Genomic DNA, 12,044 nt, shown 5'->3' with positions numbered 1-12,044 from the left:
CATGTCAATTAGACCGCGGCACTGAGTGCCACGTTCAGCCTTTCCTTAAACACCTCCAGAGACGGTGAGTTCACCACCTCCCTGGGCAGCCCATTCCAATCTCTAATCACCCTTTCTCTGTAGAAATTCTTCGTGATATTCAACCTAAAGCTCCCCTGGCGCAGCTTGAGGCTGTGTCCTCTCATCCTGTCCCTGATTGCCTGGGAGAAGAGCCCGAGCCCCTCCTGGCTACAGCCTCCTGTCAGGGACTTGTAGAGAGCAAGGTTCCTCTGAGCCTCCTTTTCTCCGGGCTAAACATCCCCAGCTCCCTCAGCCGCTCCTCATGCTACCTGTGCTCCAGACCCTTCACCAGCTTCGTTGCCCTTCTCTGGATTCACTCCAGCACCTCAGTGTCCTCCCTGAACTGAGGGACACAACGGGACACGGGATTTGAGGTGTCGCCTCACCAGTGCTGAGTGCGGGGAGAAGTTCGGAAGGGCTCTGTCTTAAATACATCGCCTATTTTAGTGCAAATTCTACCAATGGATGCAGAAATTAAATCTGAAGTCAGAATGGAAAGGGATGGAAATGTCCCTCATTTGACTCATAAGGGTTGGGAGTGCTGAGTGCTTTATTAAATCATTGAGCTGCAATACCGTCACGTGTGTGCAGCACGGAGCAGTTTTCACTGCTCAGGAAAAGAAAATAACGGCTGCTGCTGTATTTACTGTGATTATTTCTTCAAGGCTTTATCCGTTTCCAAACCCAATTCTCTCAGGCTATCTGTAATGTTACTAATCACACGGTCAGGCACAGATATCTTGCCAGTTAGAAAACGTACCTTTTCTCTTCTTTAATTGGCTTATTTTTTCTAGGCTTGAATGTTGACCTATTTGAATGCCAGTCACTAAATTTAAGAGTGAATATCTTTGGTAAAATTATTCCTTCTGGAAAAACATGCTTTGCATGATAACACCCACTTTGGGAAATGATGGAAATTACGATTACCAGTGTTCTCCAAGGGTTCAGCTCCTCTGGGACAGAAGTAATATGTTAAGAAACTGTGTTAACTCCTGGTTTCACACTGGGCTTCTATGTAGCCTCCTGCAGAAGAGAAAGAATTTATTATATTCCAGCTCTATCCACTGATGGCTGGTTGAAATTGCATTTTCAAGTTGGAGAGTATACTAAAGGCTTGTCACTTAAAAGAAATGCAAAAAGAATTTCATCCTTAAAAAAGTGATAGGTGAAACAATGGCCTATTGCCAAAGCTAAATAACATGGAGGAGGAATTTGAAAGAGATTTACTAAAATCTGTAATTTCAGGGTTGGGAAAAAATGCCAGGAATTGGAAAAAAGAAGTTGCAGAGGCAGGGAAAAAAAGTAGCTGTGTGGCTCTGAGAAACAGCTGAGTACTTCAGGACTGGATAAAAAGGGAGTACCTTCTGAATTTTTCCTCTTTTCAAGGAAACACCATTTTCTGTGTTGTTTTTAAGTAAACAGGATTTACATCATCCTTACATCATCATCAGTTTCTCTTCCTAACTCAAACTGCAAACCACCAGATTTTCGTTAACTATTTGTGAGGAAAAGTAAAACTATGAAATTAAGGTATTATGAAAGGTCCTGATTAAAGCAACTCTTTCCCTCTGCCTTATTGATTTTATCAGAACTGCATCAATATTCATCCTGCACTAGGAGCTGGCAGACTCAGAGCTATTTGCTATTTGATGCCATCCACTCAAAGAAAGAATAAGCAGAGAAAAAAATATTGCCAAATGTGAAGGAATCCTGTTTTACAGCTAATACTTAAATTAGCCAATCCGTGCTATTTCTAGGATTAAACAGAGATGGTTTTTAATATAGATTTTTGTACACTTTTATGTGGTCCTAAAAACAAATGAACAAGAAGACGCAAGCAGAAATTAATTAGCACTGTTTACTATTTATCCTGTAACTGTCTCCATGGCCATCTTTCATGCCATGTGGGCATTGTGGTGGATTTCAGCAAATTGTATCTATGATTAAAAACTGCCAAGAACCTGGGAAGCTGAGTCTTTTCAAACTGAATGCGATACAACTCTCCTGCACATACCACAGTGATGACACTTCCCCTTCCCTCTTACAAAAGGGGGGGTCAAGAAATGAACCACATCTACCCTGCTTCTGAAAATTGTTTCGGGGAAACCTACTTCTTTGTAGTAATCCACTCATGACAAAGAACATTTGTGTGATGGCACATTTTGAATTATTATGCATGTTGCCTGGTATAATCTCCATGGTTACAGATATATTTTTTGCTTCAGTACTTTAGGAAGAAAAATTCTATAGAACATTTTAGGGGAGAAAATTCCTTTTCATTGTCATTTATATTTCATTTATTTTCTTCTCTGTGCTTTCACTTTCTAAACAAGTAATGTTTCAGTAGAGATGGAAAAATTTGTCTCTGGCTGTTGTTTTATCCTGCCATAACATCTTTTCAACTGCAAATTCCTGGAGATGGGGACAGTATTTTTTTTTTTTTTTTGCATATATTTAGTTTCTAACCCACTAAGAATGTAACAGGGCACTGTGTGTCCTTGCCAGAGTCATAAACAACAGTAAGTTGGTGGGATGACTGAATGGTAAATATTTTTTCTTTGCAAAGATTAGGATTCATGCTTCCCTTCTGAGCAGTTCTAAATAGAAATTAGCTGAAGTTAGTCCCAGAAACTAACTGGTGATGGGAAAAATGTAAATCCCAGATATTTAGCTCTTTTCCTACACAATTTGCACACCTGGCTATTCTTTGATAGTATTCATAGGGGAAACAGAGGAATGCCTGGGGAACAGAAACATCCCCACCCCTATTGTATTATTCTAGAATGCTGTGATGTCCCATTTGTTCCCAAAATACACAGTTTTTTGTAGCAGAGTTGAGCTGCCAGAGGCAGTCTAGGCTCAGATAACTTGTAAGAAGAGGTACATGTACATAGTGTACCCTCAAACAGAGTTTGTTCTAAATTAAAAATAATGTAGTCAAAAATGATTTTCTATTTGGGCATGCATAGCCTTACAAGAAGTACATTTTACAGATTATTTGTATACTTAAGAGAATGCAGCTGACCTCACTGTGATTTATGAACTTCAGCTTTCAAAAACCATAGAGCAATAAACTAAAATATATCTGAAACAAGCAATAGTAAATGAAATATTACTCTGGTTTTGGTCTTGTAGGAGATTATTGTGTTTTGACTGTACCATTCACTTTATTTTTGTTACAAACAGCCAGAAGTCACCACACTAAAATAAAGTTCACTATCAAATAACCTTTCCATTTCAGATACAGCTGGGATTTGTCAGGATCATATCACAAGGTCATTTTTAAGGAGATTCTCACTGACATTTTGTGAGGTAAGGGATTTCACATTCCAGTTTTACAAGTGTTACACTTCTGATCGTCATGATTATCAACACCATGACAGATTTAGGGCCTGATCTTGGAACTTTTACAGAAGGAGCTAAGTTTATTTTAAATAACTTGATAGCCAAGAATCAAAAGAAAATAAAGGGTCTGCAAAGAGTTAGAAGAGGTCATTCCATGGCCCAAAGCCAAGATCAGTTACACATATATAATTTTTGGCATGCAATTTTTTAAAATGCAGATAAGATTATGGTATTATCATAGCAGTTTGTTTAAAGTACAGGACTACTTTATCATAAGAAAAAAAACCCAACAACATTTACCATAACTGTCACTTTCTGCAGATTAAGCATATTAATTTGTTGCACACTGGACATAGCCATGAGATATTTTTTCCCCTTTTTTTGCAGGCGTATGATAAAAAATCACTACTTTTTTTTTTAATTCTTTATAGTTCTTTTCCTTTTGCAAATAATACCTGATTTTGCAGTTGTTTTTTGTAGGTCATGTTTCCTAATTGCCAGTCACTCTCCTTCCCCTCTGGACTCTCTCCAGCTGCCCCATGTTTCCTGAAGTGTATTGCTGAAGGAGATACACTAAGTAAAGCTTTACCTGTGAAATGTAGAGTAGAAAGTGGGCCTTAGTGCCTTACAGATCACACTGAAGCCAGTTTGGTAAAAACATGTATAATTACAAAAATAGATGAGGCAGGAGATTTTTTTTTTTCAGATTAATAAGCAGTAACACAGTTGAGGCTTTACTTCCCTGAGTTTAACAGTGCTACCTTGTTGAGCAGTTGCTGATGGAAGGTGATGTGAGCATACTTCAAAAAAATTTGTGCTAACAGATTTTGTCCCCCTTGTTTTTAAATAAAAATTTCCAGATTAAATTATTGACAAATATATTACATTAATAATGAAAATTACTGACTTTTATAGCAGCTAGCATTCTAGGAGTCTGGGAGCAATACTTCAGGGAGAAAAAGATTTTCAATTAAAATTATATTATTTTTAAGTATTTACTTCTATCTACAATCTCTAATTAAGTTGATGTAACTTAGAATGAGGTTAAAATGTCCTTCTGAAAATTAAACCAAATAATTTTTTATGTAAACATATTCTGACCATGAAAGCCCTTAAATTTTACTCTACTATCTTCATTACTATAAGTGCAGTTTTCCCTTTTCCATATTTAATCACAACATCTTTTGCAAATGTTTGGAAGCTTTGATGCCCCTTCACCATTTAAGTGGCAATAGATTTTTTTTTTCTCAAAGCACCTCACAACTTAGCAGAAAGATCTTGGCAACTGAATTTTGTAACAGTTTTTGTTATGACAGTATTTTACCTATTCAAGAATAGCACTCCTTCTAGAATAAACTCTGACACAACTTGGGTAAAAATATCAGACTTTTCTTGCACCTACAACATAACTTTGCACTATTGTGCTGGGAAATGTCTAATTAAAGAAAATCTAAATGGGAACTTGAATGGAAAATCTCTTCTGGAAGTTTTGTATGAAATGGTTTGGATGGTGAAACAAGTGGCTACAAATTTTGTTTACAAAAATTCCTCTTCAGCTGCACTTTGCTACAGATACTACTCCTTAAATTTACACTATATAACACTTCACTGCTTGTTAGTCCATGTATTTAAATACAGAGTTGAAAATCTTAAAAAGGTGGGTAAACTGGATAGTAAACCTGTAGGAAGTTATTCCACCAGTGACGTTTCTGAGGAAGTACGTGTGCCTATGAATACATTAATGTAAGTATCATATTGTTCTGGCATTAAATTGCTTTCAACTAGAGAACTTGTTAAGCACATAATAAAGGCATATGATAATATTGCTGCATTTGAGAAATTTTCACTGCTGAGCTGAGTGTTCATGTGTTAGTTTATGCAGCATTCTTTTCTAGAAAAGACACCTTACTTGTGGTTGATAAGTCTACAGTCTACAAAGTCTACTAATACAGTCTACAAAGAGCCCCTCCTTTTTTTCAGTGTTCATTTAATAAGGGTACAATATATGCTTTACATTAGAGGATTAGGGAAAGCAATTTCAAAATAACGTATCCTGTAACATTTGGGGTTTTTAGTTGTTTTTTATAGTTTCAGTGAACAGTAACACACTTAGGATCTGTCAGAAGAGTCAGAGATTAACTTTTTTTAAAAACTATTTGCCAGAAGCTAATTATGTCACTAATAGCAAATTGTGATTCAATATATTAATAGGTTTAATCAATATTAATAGGTTTAATCAATATTCAATCTGCTAACTCATTTAAAAAACATCGTAATTTAAAAAAATGTAATTAAAAAAAAAAAAAAAACCACTCCATTCTGTCTTCTGATGCCACTTACAGTAAATCTCCTAGTCTTTGGGAAAAGCTTGGGTGGAGCTGTGCTGGTTTGTGGGGTCCTCAGTCTACAAAAGTCATGTACAGGACCCTCTCAGTTCACATCTACAGCATAAGCTTCTCTTCAACCCTCAAGTTTTGTTATTTCATTATGATATTTCTAATTTAAAAGTTGAAACTGTAGTGATTTTGCACAACTAAAATAGTGTTTAAGGGTCAGATATACTGCTTGTGCCCAAAATTCATTGAAGCTACACTGGATTTGTAGCACAAGAGAACCACATTATGTAGTCACAAGCAAATCCATCCACTCTTCTACCTAGGCTAATCTCCTCAAAATAAATAACTGAAATCCCAAATTCATCTCATATTTGCAGCCCAAAAGAAGCTGTTTACTGGGAAAGAGTGAGTATTTCCTTTAATTCAGTCTGGCTTTTTCCTTCCATTGCAGGACCATGTTTTAAGATCTTGCAAGTTGTATTGGAGATTTGCCTAGAGCAGAATGGCCAAAGATCGGCTTCTTTGGACATTCTTTTGATAAACAACAGTTTATTGAATAGTATCATCTCTTGGCTTTCTCAAATCTTGTTTTCTTGTTTTGACATTTTAATAGATGAGAGCAGAATCTGTGTGTATCATTTACTGCAAATCTGCACCTGTACTACTGCTGAATCAGTTTGTCTGTAATGCAAATGCTGAACAAATTAATTGTAAGAAGTTCCATCTATTCAAAATGAAAACCTAAATTTACAGTAAAAAATCTATGCAAACATAGCAAAACCTATGTTTGCATCTTCTAAAAGTCCTTGAGAACTATGATTGCCTTTAATCATACAAGCCACCTTCGTGCAACTCTGAGGTTTAGTAAGAAGCTTTGCACAACCTTTCAGAGAACAATAAATCAAACTTTGACTTTTCAAAATTGCTTTGCTGCACTCAGGCATGAATTCCATCCTAAAGCTGGATTTCTTGAAGGGCAACAACAGACCTTTAGCCTATTTTTCCTGATCAGATTTTCAGTAGCAGAAAATGAATTGGTTTGATCTGGCTCACATAACTACAGCTATTCCCTTTATAACTCTTGCCATTTTTTTAGGCTTTCCATTTTCTGTGCAATAGTTCACTAACATTTTAAATGATAATTATAACCAGGTCATAAGACATAAAAGCCCTGATTTTCCTCTGCTTTTTTTCTGCTATACCAATTCCTGTCTGTGAAAACATCTGCAAAATGCTAAATGTCATTTGATACAGATTTAATCACTAGAGAAATGGTCACAATGTGGAGAGGTGGCCCATAATCGTATTTTTTCATTCTCTGGAAGCAGTCCACAATGCATCAAAATTAATGTGGAATCTTCCTTCAGTCCTTTCAAAAAAAAAGCAGTCCTTCATGCTCTTTGCAAAGCAAGAGTGATGTGGATTTGGCCATTGTGGCTGCAGATATCCATCATGTCAGATGCAAAATGCAAGTCATGTCACGTCCATGCTAGATTCAGCTTGATGTAGTTCTGCCTTTTCAGTTTCCTTTCACAGCGCCTAAGCAATGTGACCACCTGCTGAATCTCTCTCTTTAGCATGTAAAGAATCCTTTGTTTGGATCAGCTGGGCTTCTTTGACTTCTTAGCTCAGAAACAGTTTCCTTGTGGCTTTTCTTATACCTCTCCAAGGATTTTCTTGGGATAACTTGGGAAATTTTCGATTCAGGAAAAGATGGTAAAACTCAACTCCTTTTTCACTGAATCGGGTATTTTAGTGAATTATTTGGTCTGCTGCTCAGAAATGGGTATAAATCAAAAATAATCTTTCTCGTGAGTTCCCAAAAGCCATAAGTGTAAAAACAAGGTGTGATCGCCATGATTTGTCCTTGTTTGCTGCATCTACAGCATCAATTTCACCAGCAACTTTCACCTTCTCCCTTCTAAAAGCTTTTAATAAAAGGGCTGCCCTCTTTACCACATTGGTTGTTATAAATGCAGCTGCCATGAAGGAGGATACTGCCTGATTTTACAGATCTCAAGGTCACAAATCAACAATGAAAAAGGCTGTAAAATTTATTTCTCTAAAAAGATGGTTTCCATCTCCCTCAAGCTAAATATAAAATTCTTTTGGCTACAGAAGAAATAAGACTTTTTGTGCTTTTCCAGACAGCAAACAAAGGACCATGCTCACCTATCCCTGTAGAGACTTCTTTCAGTATATAGCCATAATTAACAGGAAGACCAGCCTTTAAACCTGACCAATAAAACATCTGTCATCTTTTTAATATGCACATTCCTTCTCTATCTAGCAAATTTGAAAAACGTGTCACAGGTTTGGGTCATGGAGAGACTCTAAAGTGGCTGTTAGAAGAGGTATGAAAACATGCTGGTCCAGATTAGAAAGTGCTGAACAGCAGACAGAGCTATGATACATTAGAAGGCACCACACTTGTGGCTACTCCTGATCTTATTTTAGATCCACACCACAGAGCTATTTCTTATTTGTATTTTGGTCCATGTGCACTTTTAGCTCTCTGAGAAGCATACTTTGTATTCCAGCAGATTTTGAGTCAGTTTTTATTCTTATGGACCCAGATTAATTCTAACTCTGTTTTTGTTATTTCCAAACTATTGACTATTCATTTTTCAGGAGAGTGTCAATGACTCCTTGCTCCAGGACATAACTCATTTGTATTCTCAACTCACTAAAGTAGACTTTTCCAGCCTGCCGGAGACACAGTTCTAGTTATTTAGGCAGCCAGAGCTCTCATTCAAACCCTAGGTTTTGAGCTGAACCTTTTTCTCATATGCTCCTGATGTTTTCCAAATCTACGAAACCAGTCTGCTGGCAGCCTTGTTTCAGTTATATAAAAAATGTTTTAGTTCCAGCTCTTACTCTGTTCCATGTACAACCATTTCATTCTAATTCTGCCAAAACTTTGCCACTCCTGTTCTAGTTCCTGTTAATAAAATGCAGTGTTTCCTGGTCTGCATCCTGTTAGTGCTGACACAGTCTCCTCATATCCAGTGTGGGTTCATCCCACCAAGGACAGGAAATGTGCTGCTTTGCTGATTCAAATCCTACCAGAAATTATGTGGACAAAGAAACTTTTAAGAGGGATAGTTTAGGGAAGAACACAACAGTTGAGAATGTAACAGTAAAAGTTACCAACTCAAAGGGACAAAATATGAGAACTGGCTTGAAAGTCCTTGGTAAATGGCAACAGTAATAGTAATAAAACAGTCTGAGAATTTAGCCTAATACCACCGTACCACCGTACTTCTTTGAGTGTTTTTCCTAAGGTTTTTGTTGTGGCTTTTTTTGGTTTGTTTTGGGTTTTATGTTAGGGGTTTTTTGTTTGTTTGAGGTTTTTGTTTGTTTGTTTGGTTGGTTTTTTGTTTGTTTGTTTTTTGTTTTTTTTTAATGTATACTTGTCTGTATAACTTGTTATTTACACTGGTTTTAGCACATACCAATTTAAACTTATATTATGTAACAAATGTTTTACAAGGATTTTTAGAATTTAATGTTCCTAATTTTAACTTTGTGTGGAATCACCTCGTGAGCTTTAAATCTGCCATTTAAGCTTCTGTTTGTGACCAATTGCCTAAAAAAACAACCAAATTCTCTTATAAACAGTTAAAGCTATAAACTGTATGATTAATTGTAGTGGGTTCTTGAAACATTGATATTACAAAAACTGCCTGTGAACTGGCAATTACTAGAAAAGAAGTGAAGGACTATTAGGGCACAAGAGGCTGAACTCTGAGGACTCGGCTTAGGGGATATGGAAGTTCTGTGTATAAGGACAAAACATTGTTAATCAAACTCTGCAACTTAGTCACACTAAATATATTTGAATTTCACAGATTACCAAATGATGTGCAGTAGTTGTGCTGCTGAAAGAATGGAAGTTTTCAGATAAGAATTTAAATGGGATGTGGCATAAATATCTAAGCCAAGACACAGCACAAAAAGGTGAAAACTGACCAAGTGTGCTTGATAAAGGGAGACAAAACAAAGGCAGGTAAGCCCTCAGACTCTTCATTTCATAGCTTCCTTGAGCAAATTAGAAAGTCACAATGTAGAGTAAAATTTAATGGGTACTTTGCATAGTCAAATCCAAAATTATGGCTTCTTTTTCCTAACCAAATCGGAGAATCTTTCTGCTTCAACAAGGATGGGTAAGGGATTTGCTGTGTTAGTGTGACCCTTTAGCTGATTTAGCATGACTAGGCAGGATGCTCTCCTTCCTCTGAGATTGCTAACGAGTGTCAGGAAGTATTGCCTTCCTTCCTGGCTCCAAGCTTGCTACCTCTACAACATCCTATGCCTCTTCTGGCAGGGCTTCCTTGCCAGAATACAGAGCAGATAGATATGCACAGTTAAAAAATAGAGGGTCCAGACTTTTCTGGTGGATGCACTAATCTTATGTCTTTCTTCTCCTCTGTTGTATAAATAACCATCATGTTTTATCTCGTAGTGAGTATTTTGGTTGTGAAGGACCAATCTGTAATTAACTTTGTTATGATAATTATTATAGCAACATAAAATTTTGGACATATAGATTAATTACAATTTTGGAAAGCAATAGTTTTGACGCCTTTGGATTTGAAATATACTATATCAACATATTTGGGTGTGTTCAATATACCTACGAAAATCTGGGTATGTTCAAAATGCCTACAGTTGTAGTTATTTTCTTTCAATTCTAACTGTCACAATTACATGTTTCACCTCTGTAATAATGGATTTTTTCCAGTGATGACTCAGAGGAAATAGTCTCTCCATGCAATTTTTCACAGAGTAAATCACAGAAATTTCCCAAAGTTTTCACTGAAAAACATGCTACTGTAGAGCAAATAAATACTAGCCTAAATATATGACCAAATATAACTTCCTGAAGTTGTGACCTCACTAGAATAGCGCCTGGTTTGGGAACCTTTTTCCAGTGTTACATAGCAGATGTACACTTCTGAGCTATATTAGCAGCCTATGACACAAGGCAGCACAGACTCGACTTTTTCTTGCAGACTAAGCCTTATTTAATGTTTGCATAGTCTAAGATACTGGGAATGAATTCTATTAGCTGCAGTATTACTGGCCTCTTCTCCCCTTCAGTCTTCTCTGTTTCAAGAGCTGTGATCGTATTCCATTCCAGTGGCTTTAGCACCAAATCTGGATATACATTGAGATGGTAGAGTAGAAATTGACAGCTATTCGAGATGGAGCTAATCTGTACTGTAAAATTACTTCTTGTTTCTTTCTTGATCTTCACTATTAGCTCAGCTGCTCAGAGTATGGTGCTAATAACAATGAGGTCATTGTTTGATTCCCCATATGGGTCATTCACTTAAAAGTTGGACTCAGTGATCCTTATGGGTTCCTTCTAACTCAGAATATTCTGTGATTTTGTGATTACAGAAAGTTACAGACATAAATGATACCTTAAAAGACATAAATGATGCTTAAAGACAAATGTCCCTTCCTTGTGGAGATTATAACCAACAATAAGTAATAAAACCACAATATAAAGAACTACTGCCAGAAGGCAATAGATTCTTTCCAGAGACTATGCTTTCCTTTGGGACATGCATGCACTTAGTCATTCTTAATCTACAATCAGTCCAGATAAAGTACTCTGTTTCTTTTAAAGATGTAAATAGCAACGCCTAGTGGATTAGCATAGAAACATCTTATGGAAGAAATGCATTTTAGGAAGGACTTGAATGAAGATAGTTTTGAATGTGAGTTCTTCCAGAAATCTTATCAGAAAAGATTTTATATTCAGAGAAGAATGGTTGCTGCATTTTCATCACAGTTATTTTCTGAAAAACAAGCACTGAAGAGAGATAAGAAAACTTTCTTGTAGACTATTCCTATTATCAAATAGCAAGTTCACTCCACCCTTCCCTTGTATTTGGCTTCTTACAGAGTGCCTGGAGCTGCCGTTTTGTTCCAAGATTACCTTCAGAAAAATCCCCTGCCGCTATCAGACATGCTAACAAAAGAAAGAAGTGTATACTACTTCCAAAGAGGAAAGATGTAATTAACTGCCATTGATCAAAATCTGGAGAGGTCGTCCTGTTCCCCCCACCCCCCATATCCCGTTAGCTTCACTGAGATGACAATCAATAGCAGTTTAGGACTGTGATTTCATACCTCCTGACATATTCACACTGTCATACTTGGGCAGAGAATCAGGCTTGAGAGGAAGGCTGGGTGGAGCCACAAGGCTGTAGGGGAAAATTACTATCCCTTGCTCCCTACTCTGTGTCCTATTCCTCCTCCCCAGCCCCTAACAAGTGGCAAATGAGAACA

The sequence above is a fragment of the Sylvia atricapilla genome, chromosome 7 (assembly GCF_009819655.1).
Source record: "Sylvia atricapilla isolate bSylAtr1 chromosome 7, bSylAtr1.pri, whole genome shotgun sequence".
Lineage (NCBI taxonomy): Eukaryota > Metazoa > Chordata > Aves > Passeriformes > Sylviidae > Sylvia > Sylvia atricapilla.
This window is presented reverse-complemented; position numbering follows the sequence as displayed.